The 8,684-nt window shown below is 38.4% G+C and overlaps 1 long non-coding RNA gene across 2 annotated transcripts in view; it reads left to right on the top strand.

The window, feature by feature from the left end:
- LOC107721770 (uncharacterized) overlaps positions 1-8,365 on the top strand; it is a 19,159-nt gene extending 10,794 nt beyond the window's left edge. Inside the window, exons 2-5 of one of the 2 annotated variants that reach the window (XR_001637733.1) lie at positions 1,315-1,405; positions 1,558-1,599; positions 7,574-7,676; positions 8,068-8,365. This is a non-coding gene — a long non-coding RNA (uncharacterized LOC107721770). Of the gene's footprint in view, positions 1-1,314; positions 1,406-1,557; positions 1,600-7,573; positions 7,944-8,067 lie in introns of those variants that run through there. The other variant, XR_001637732.1, reaches the window with a different exon arrangement.
- Positions 8,366-8,684: the final 319 nt, after the last annotated feature.

The raw sequence follows: 8,684 nt of genomic DNA, 5'->3' as shown, positions 1-8,684 counted from the left end.
GCGAACAGCTCTCGTTGGCTGGCGCTCATCTATTACCGTCCCTGTTTTGGTTTCAGCAAATCAGTTCGAGCGAACGCTGACAACGTGATTAATATTCATGAACCCAGCAGATAATAGTAGTAGTAGTAGTAGTATCTTTTAATAATAATTACTATTACCTATGACCAACAATATCTTAAACACCATCACCAGTCCTAAGTTCAGTTAAAATTACAAATATGCATTCATTCATGGTTACCAAGTTTTAGTTCTAATCACTAGTTCTATCATTAAATAGTGCTTAATTATCATAATATAATATAATGCTTGATTGACTTAAGTTAAGAGTGCACATTTAGTTATTTAAGAAGCTGTTCCATTTTACAAAGATAAGCTGATTGGGTGGAATCATGTGTGTGTGTGTGTGTGTGTACCTACTTAACCATATTTTGGGGGCAAATTTGTACCCAAAAGTGAGCACAGCCTTGTTATAAAAATAAAGTAAACAACGTTTTTTTTTTTACTTTTGAAATTGTAAAAATGCAGAAAGTTTTCTTTGAGGGGTAGGGGTGGGTTTAGGTTAAGAATTGTATAACTATCTGTATATAAAAACAATAGAAGTCTATGTAATGTCCCCATTTAGATAGCCAAGTAAACGTGTGTGTGTGTGTGTGTGTAAAATAGTATATCAGTCTGGCGAGTAAACAAAAAAATTTACTAGCCAATGGCGATTATATTGCCAAGGTGTGCGTAGAGGGTTGTAGTGCAAACAGTTTTACAGTTTACTGCACGTTGTTATTCTCCTCGTTATTTACCTATAGCGGCTAATGAACCGGAAGTCTCACCCATAGGCTTACTTCCGCGTTGAAGAAAAAGGTGGATAGGCTGTTAAGACCGAATGCATGGATCCAATATAATAATGCACGTGCGATTTCTTTCTCCACTGTTTACGTTCATTTAAGACATGAAAATACTTGCCGAGATAGTTATTTTGAGATAATTTTGCTGCATGCGTAAGACTTAGAAACACGTGTAAATGATAAACTATGATCCGTTTCACCCATACAAGCCAGTGAACAACGCGAATCAAGAAAGGGATTTTATATCACTATTCAAGATAGCGTCGGGCAGGGCAGTGATACATTTTGGTAGCCTGACTGGAAAACACAATAGCCCCGGGACGTCGGGCTAGCGATTTTGCGAGCCCTGATGTGTATATGAATGTGACACGCTTGACCCTATATTTGTTCATCCTTTTGTTTAAAACTGCAAAAAATAGGTTTCCCAAACTCTCCTCGTTACTATTTTATTTCTCTTTATTTTATCTGAATGCAGTAGTTGACCTGTTTGGAACAGAAATGGTGACCCTGGACATGGACACTGAAGATGAAGTTTACCCTCCAGAGCATTTCCTAATATCCCAATGGTAACACTTCTTTTTCAGATCTATTTGCTATTATTACATAACTTTTATTATATTAGTGTCAAATTACCTGTAACTGCTGTATTGCAAAAGTACTCTAAAACAATGTATAAATAGCTATTTGGCTTTTGATCAAATTTTTCTCACACTCACAGCCTAGATACCATCAATGCATACCAGAGCTGCATACAAAGCATGTGAGTTTACATAATATTAAAAAGATTTTTAACAGTAAGCATACATTTAGTATAAAACATTAAAAAATTTCTACTATATTGTGTGTATATATAATATATCAATACACTACTGGTAAAAAGTTTGGGGTCAGTCCATTTTTTTTTTTTGAGAGAGAGAGAGAAAGAAGTAAATGCTTTTATTCAGCAAGAATGCATTAAATTGATAAAAAGTAGCAGTTAAAACAATTATATTGTCACCAAAAAACGTTTCAAATTGTAAATGCTGTTTTTTAACTTTCTATTCATCAAAAAGTCTTAAAAATGATCTGTTTTAAGAAAAATACTAAGCAGTATGACTGTTTTCAACATTGATAATAATACGAAATGTTTCTTGATCAGCAAATCAGCAAATTAGAATGATTTCTGAATGATAATGTGACACTGAAGACTGGAGTTATAATAGTTGAATATTATTAAGTTATTTTAAATTGTAAGAATAGTTCACAATATTACTGTTTTTACTTTATTTTTGATCAAATAAATTCAGCCTTGGTGAGCCAAAGAGACTTCTGTTGTGGCAAAATAAAAATGACTCTCACCGCATAAGAGACAAACTCGCTCAATTGTCTTTTTCAAAGGTTTTATTTCTTGCAAGGAAGCTCAGACTGTCATACAGAAACACAAGTTGCTGCAGAGTGCGACAAAGAAGGGAGGGTTTCCTCCACCTTTATATCTCTTCCCTAGCCTTCAAGCTTACATCTCTTAACAACTGTACTTTTCCACACATTTTAATAGTCAAAAACAAATTCCACTATATCATACTTCTAAGACTCGGACCCTCATATTTTAGAGAGATGTCATAGACAGGCGTCTTTGGGTCTCCCAGTTGTTCCCCACATGCCAAACTTAGATCTGTACTGGCCCCTTGTCACCCCATACATCTTATTCTTTATGCCCCAAACCATATCTCATTCTGACTGCAAAGCAGTTCTATGTAAAGCAGGCATTGCACAATATTCCTTAAGCATATGAATGAAATCATGCAAAATCATTAAAAAAAAAATTTATTTCCTTCCACAATTTCCCCCTTTTTATCATTAATTGATAACTGATTAGTAACTTCATTACAATGTAGAAAACTCTTAATCGTTTACCAGGGTTAAATGTATATTTTCTCAAACACAAAATAATAATAATAAAGCAAATTTAAGTCATTACATCACATTTATACTCTTCATCTCTGATTTTCGTATAAACGATCACTCTCTTAAATTTGTGAAAGAAGTAAGTAAAAAACCCCTCGGGCTGTTTTTGTGGGGACACACCCTAATATACGCAAGCAAAAATATTATAGATATAGATGGGCTAACAACTGGGCCTAACGCCCTATGTTTCAAATACAAAGTATTGTCTTCTTAACTCATTTAACGCATTTCACTATAACTCCCACTACTGGTCGTGTCTCCATCTACCGTTTGCTCATCTTCACACATGTCTAAAAACATGTCATCAGGATAAGCAGGCATTTTAACCATTTGATGTGATACACTAGACTTCACCAGTCTCTGTACTGACCTGGATGCACACTGAAAAATACATGGTAAACACAACAACACCAGTAATCCTGCCTCCACAATTGGTAACAGTATTACACAGCCAGTATCCCCATCCTCCCCACAGGTTTGCCAACCATTCAAGCCATAAATTGTTTGCTCGTTCAGGCTCTTTTAAGGCCATTCTCATGTGAGCAATGATGTTGTTAATGTTCTCACTGTAATCTGGAATATAGAAACAACATGACATCCTCCGGTCTGCCAGACATTTTCATATCGCTGATCTCGTTCCATTACGACATGTGACGTGCAATGCAAATTGTCAGGCAACATCATTTCTGTGTTAAATGGCTTGGTTTGATTCTTAGCCAGTTCACACATCATCTGAGCCCAATCATTGTTTATTATGCGCCATTCATCTGCCCACTGAGGCTCTGCTTGCAGACAGCACAATTGCTGCTCCTCTGTCACTCTGACAACCGAGGAGTCTGCAACGAGCGTCAAATTTAGTTTACACATCAAATCTCGACCCATAAGGGGTGCAGGGCATGCTGGTTAATAAATGAATGCATGTTTCAGCACTTGGCCCCCCTCTGTTTCACAATTTAAGAGCACTGTAAATCTTTCAGAAATTTGATGCCTTGATGCATAGATAGACTCATTTGTTTTGTTTGTTAATGACGGTAGACACGGCAAGTCACATGGTCGTAAAGAAGACCTCGTTGCCCCAGAATCTACTAAAAATGGAACTATTATTCCCTCCACTAGCATGGGGTACCTAGGCATGTTTAAAAATCCTTTCGTACATCATTAAAATTGATCAGAAACATCATTCAAATCAGAAACACACAAAGAAATGCAAGCTTTTTCTTCATTGCAGAGAGTAGTGTGTACATCAGTGTATGTGTGTGGTTAAAAAAAATTTCACTTCCCTGCGTTGTAGCTGTTGGCTGCTCGCCCAGGACCCCTCCTTCCTGCTCTCTGTCTTCCTCGCTTCAGTCTGCTTCCTGATTTTGCTGGTTTTCTGGGCACTCCCGGGCCCAATGACCATCTCTCTTGCACAGTTTGCACTTGGTACATTTTCTGGCCACATGATCATCAGCTCCACAGACCCAGCAACCCCGTTTCTCTGAATTTCCTTCAGCCCTGTTCGAGTATCTTCCACCTCGTCCTCTTCCTCTTTCCCTTCCCGTCTGCTGAGGTGGGGGCACAGAAGAACCCCCAGGCCTTGATACAGCTTTCACAAAGGCCAGCTGTAACTCTCTGTCACTCTTGGCTTTGGTCTTTTCCTTCTTCACTGCTTGCTGTTCTTCCGAGTGCAAAGCATGTGCTAAGATAGCAGATAATTGTCCATTCTTCCATTCAATGTAGCTGGATTTCACTGCTTGCGCAATTTCTGGTCTCAGTCCATTCAGGAACCAGCTCCGCAAATGACACTCCCAGGTGTCATGTTGATTTCCTTTGTCGTCGGGCTCTGTTAAGCCGCTGTGTTTGTTGAATATCTCGTAGAGTCGATGGTAATAATCTTGAACAGACTCTTCTCTGGTCTGGCAGCAGTTGCCAATCTTTGCTGAATCCAAATGCGCTGGGAATGCTATCTTTATGGCTCCAGCCAGCTCTGTGACAGCCGTGTGGTACTCCACATTAGCCCTGTGTTCCCAGTCACTGTGTTCTCTCTGACAATCTTCCCTTCGCAGCTTTCCACTCACTTTATGCCAACTTGAAGCCACCAGTTTCACTGCCAGCAGCCTTCTCAGTTCGTGCACGGTGGGGCTGAACTCCTGGCAGAACGTGACCAGTTCAGCAGAAAATTTGTCACCTGCTTCATCAGGACTTGGCAAATGGGCCATTGCTTCTTTCATATCATTCACAGTCCATGGTCTAAAAACCATCATTAGCCCATCAGGCCCCGAAACTTCTATCATCGGGGGACATTTTCTTACATTTTCTTCTTTTATTGTTTGTCTTTTCTTTGATGGGGGAACTCTGCGTACCCCCTCCTCTTTAGCTTCTTCGTTGGGGTTCTCAGGAATTATGTCAGGGTCTTCATCTGCTTCTTGCCTCTACACTGCTTCTGCCCATGGTGCTGTTGGTCTTCTCGGTGGAGAGCAGTCGAGGTCAGGGTTCAATTTCAGGGGTTGCAGCTCAGCCACGGGATAGTGAGGATACGTTGGTGGTGCATGTGAAGAGACAGAGACATCAGAGGGGTTAGTCAGTTTATTTGGCGCACATTACTTTTTCTTCACATTTTTCATTTTTCCTTCCCCTCTCATTTCTACATGCCAATTCTTTCTGCATCGCCCTTCTTTCCCTCTTATCTGCCTCCTCTATCCAACAATTCACCGTCTGCTCACATTTCCCACACGTGTGTTTCACACAACACCCTTTCTGCTTTTTTCTTCCCTCTTCAACTGATTCCTTCACAACATTCAATCTTGTGACACTCAATGTTCCCTCTCTCGGAAAATCATGGTACTTGATTAACTTCACTATATCTTGCATGCATTTTTGGCCATATAATTTTCTCATTTGACAGAAAACCGGTGTATCATATTTGGCAAGCTTGCTCTGGGACTTCCCCATATTGGCTGTCTCTTTCTCTGTGGATTTCTTTTCGGCACCTAAATAATCTGTTGGACGTCTCCAACAGATCCGCCCTTTCACCTAAAATCGGATAGGCAGAGCACTCCCCGTGCTCCAATTAATCACCCACACAGTTTCAATTTCTCCCTAGAAACGTATTAACTGTGCTATATTCGCCCACGTGATCTCAATTTCTCTCAGAACAATCTTAATCACGCTGCATTACCACAGAGTCAGACCAGCCACTATGGTTTATCCCCCTTTTCTTAATTTCAATCTTAATTTCAAAATCCTAATTCTCTATAAGATTTTGATTGGTCTCTTACCAGAGAGATATGATGCCACCTGGGTTCGTTTATTGATTCCAGTGGTGTCCCCTTCCGGGCCCTGGCGGTCGGTCCCTCGTCCCTCAATCTGTTCGGGGTAGGGCTGTGATTCTAAGTCCAGGATGTACAGTCACCGTCCGCTCTCGGGTCCAAAAGGCACATCCAAGGAATCCCAACTTCTGACACCATAAAAATGACTCTCACCGCATAAGAGACAAACTCGCTGAATTGTCTTTTTCAAAGGTTTTATTTCTTGCAAGGAAGCTCAGACAGTCATACAGAAACACAAGTTGCGACAAAGAAGGGAGCGTTTCCTCCACCTTTATATCTCTTCCCTAGCCTTCAAGCTTACATCTCTTAACAACTGTACTTTTCCACACATGGTAATAGTCCAAAACACATTCCACTATATCATACTTCTAAGACTCGGACCCTCATATTTTAGAGACATGGTAACCTTCTATGTCATATACAGGCATCTTTGGGTCTCCCAGTTGTTCCCCACAAGCCAAACTTATGGCGCTTTTCCACTGCATGGTACGGCACGGTATGGCTTGGTACCTTGATGGGGGCTACGCGGAATGAAAAAGTTTTTTTTAGGAGTCGTGGTAGTAGAGGCGGCGCAACTATAACGACATGTGAATAATCCCGCCCACTCTAAAGCGGTACTGAACTGCAGTGGAAACGCAAACCGTGCCGTGCCGTACTGAGCCGAGTCGTACCACGCAGTGGAAAAGCTCCATTAGATCTGTACTGTCCCCTTGTCACCCTATACATCTTATTCTTTAAGCCCCAAACCATATCTCATTCTGACTGCAAAGCAGTTCTAAGTAAAGCAGGCATTACACAATGTTCCATAAGCATATGAATGAAATCATGCAAAATCAATAAAATGATTTTTTTTTTTCTTCCACAATTCTTTCAAACGCATTTAAACAACCTTACCATCCACAAACAACTGAAAAGGAGAGTATTTCATTTTCACTTCTGTCTTTCAAGTAATTCTGTTTAGGATTATGTTCTGTCTCTCTACCACAGGCTTATGAACGGAACAGATTTGATATGGAGGGTTTTCATTATTTATAGTTGTGTTAAGTGTACTCTCTCGTGCTCTCTCTTTCTCTCTCACACACAGAATGTTGGCTGTCTCTGAAAGGGAAATTCAAAATAAAAGTGAAAAAGGCTAAATGAAAGAGAGATGTGCATGGAAGTGAAGCTACACTCTAAAAAATGCTGGGTTGTTTCAACCCAATTTTGGGTCAAATATGGACTAACCCAACTGTTGGGTTAAATTTTAGTTACATTTTTAAATTAACTTTTTAACCCAACATTTGGGTTAGTCCATATTTGACCCAAAATTGGGTCGAAACAACCCAGCATTTTTTAGTGTATAACAAGAGAAAGAGAAACTTAATTATAAAGCAGACGAGAGAGACAGAAACGGGCAGATATGTGTATTTAATTATAGTGTGTGATTTGTTGTTTGCTATGATATTCTGCTTGCTTCTTCCTACTTCTTCATGTCTCTCATAGTAACTGCAGCATGTGTGCACAGCGCTGGACTCTGGGGCTGAATTTTATGGATCACTTCCACAGTTCTGGAACCTAAAACATCAACAGCAGAATGGGCTGACAGGTGGCTGAATCCAACACACATACAGTCATGACACACAAACAAACACATGCAAGCCTGCACAAGATAGCATATAGCATGTAAGCAGAAATGTGGGTGGAATTATGGGAACTTAAGTTTTAACTACTTTCTCTTAGTTTCTCATTTATTTTCTGACCTTTAACCTTGTTAGAAATCAAAGGATCAAATTAATCACATTCAAATGTTGTTTTACTTTCAAGATTGTATGACTTGTCAATGAAATTCTGACAAATGTTTTAACTTTTTTTTTTTTTTTTTGCATTGAAATGCAATATAAGTACTTTTTTTTTTTTTTTATTAAAACAATTCAAAATGTATTTATTTTTTTTGTTTTTATTTATTTATTTTTTTTTTTTTTTTGTCAACAATGAAGGCGAGACATGGCGAATAATGATGATAATTAAATGATTGCATTTAAAACATATTGTTGACACAAATATGATGAGAAAAATACAATGACAAGGTAATTACTAAGGCACTAACAATGTTTTTTTTTTTTTGTAGAAAAATCTAGAAAAAAGGATTGACTCAAAAAATCCACTATAAGTGAGCATAGCACAAACAATGATTCAATACTTAAGTGTAATTTTAAGCTAATTTTGACTACAATTAGATCCAAAAGAAATTGGTCCAAAAGTTTGGGGTTGGTAAGACTTTTATGCTCACAAACGGTTGCATTTATTTTATATTGTGGAATATTGATGTTATTGAAAATAACTGTTTTCTATTTTTAAATATATTTTAAAATGTTATTTATTCCTGTGATGCAAAGCAGAATTTTCAGCATTCAATACTCCAGTCTTCAGTGTCACTTGATCCTTCAGAAATCATGTTGATTTGGTGCTCAAGAAACATTCATTATTATTATCAATTTTTAAAACAGTTGTTAATTATTAACTTAATTTTATATAATTTGTGTGTGTGTGGATCCTTCAGAAATCATGTTGATTTGGTGCTCAAGAAACATTCATTATTATTATCAATTTTTAA

Source organism: Sinocyclocheilus rhinocerous, unplaced genomic scaffold (assembly GCF_001515625.1).
Source record: "Sinocyclocheilus rhinocerous isolate Xijiao unplaced genomic scaffold, SAMN03320098_v1.1 scaffold1112, whole genome shotgun sequence".
Lineage (NCBI taxonomy): Eukaryota > Metazoa > Chordata > Actinopteri > Cypriniformes > Cyprinidae > Sinocyclocheilus > Sinocyclocheilus rhinocerous.
Note: the sequence above shows the minus strand (reverse complement) of the source record. Positions and strands in the feature narration are given on the sequence as shown.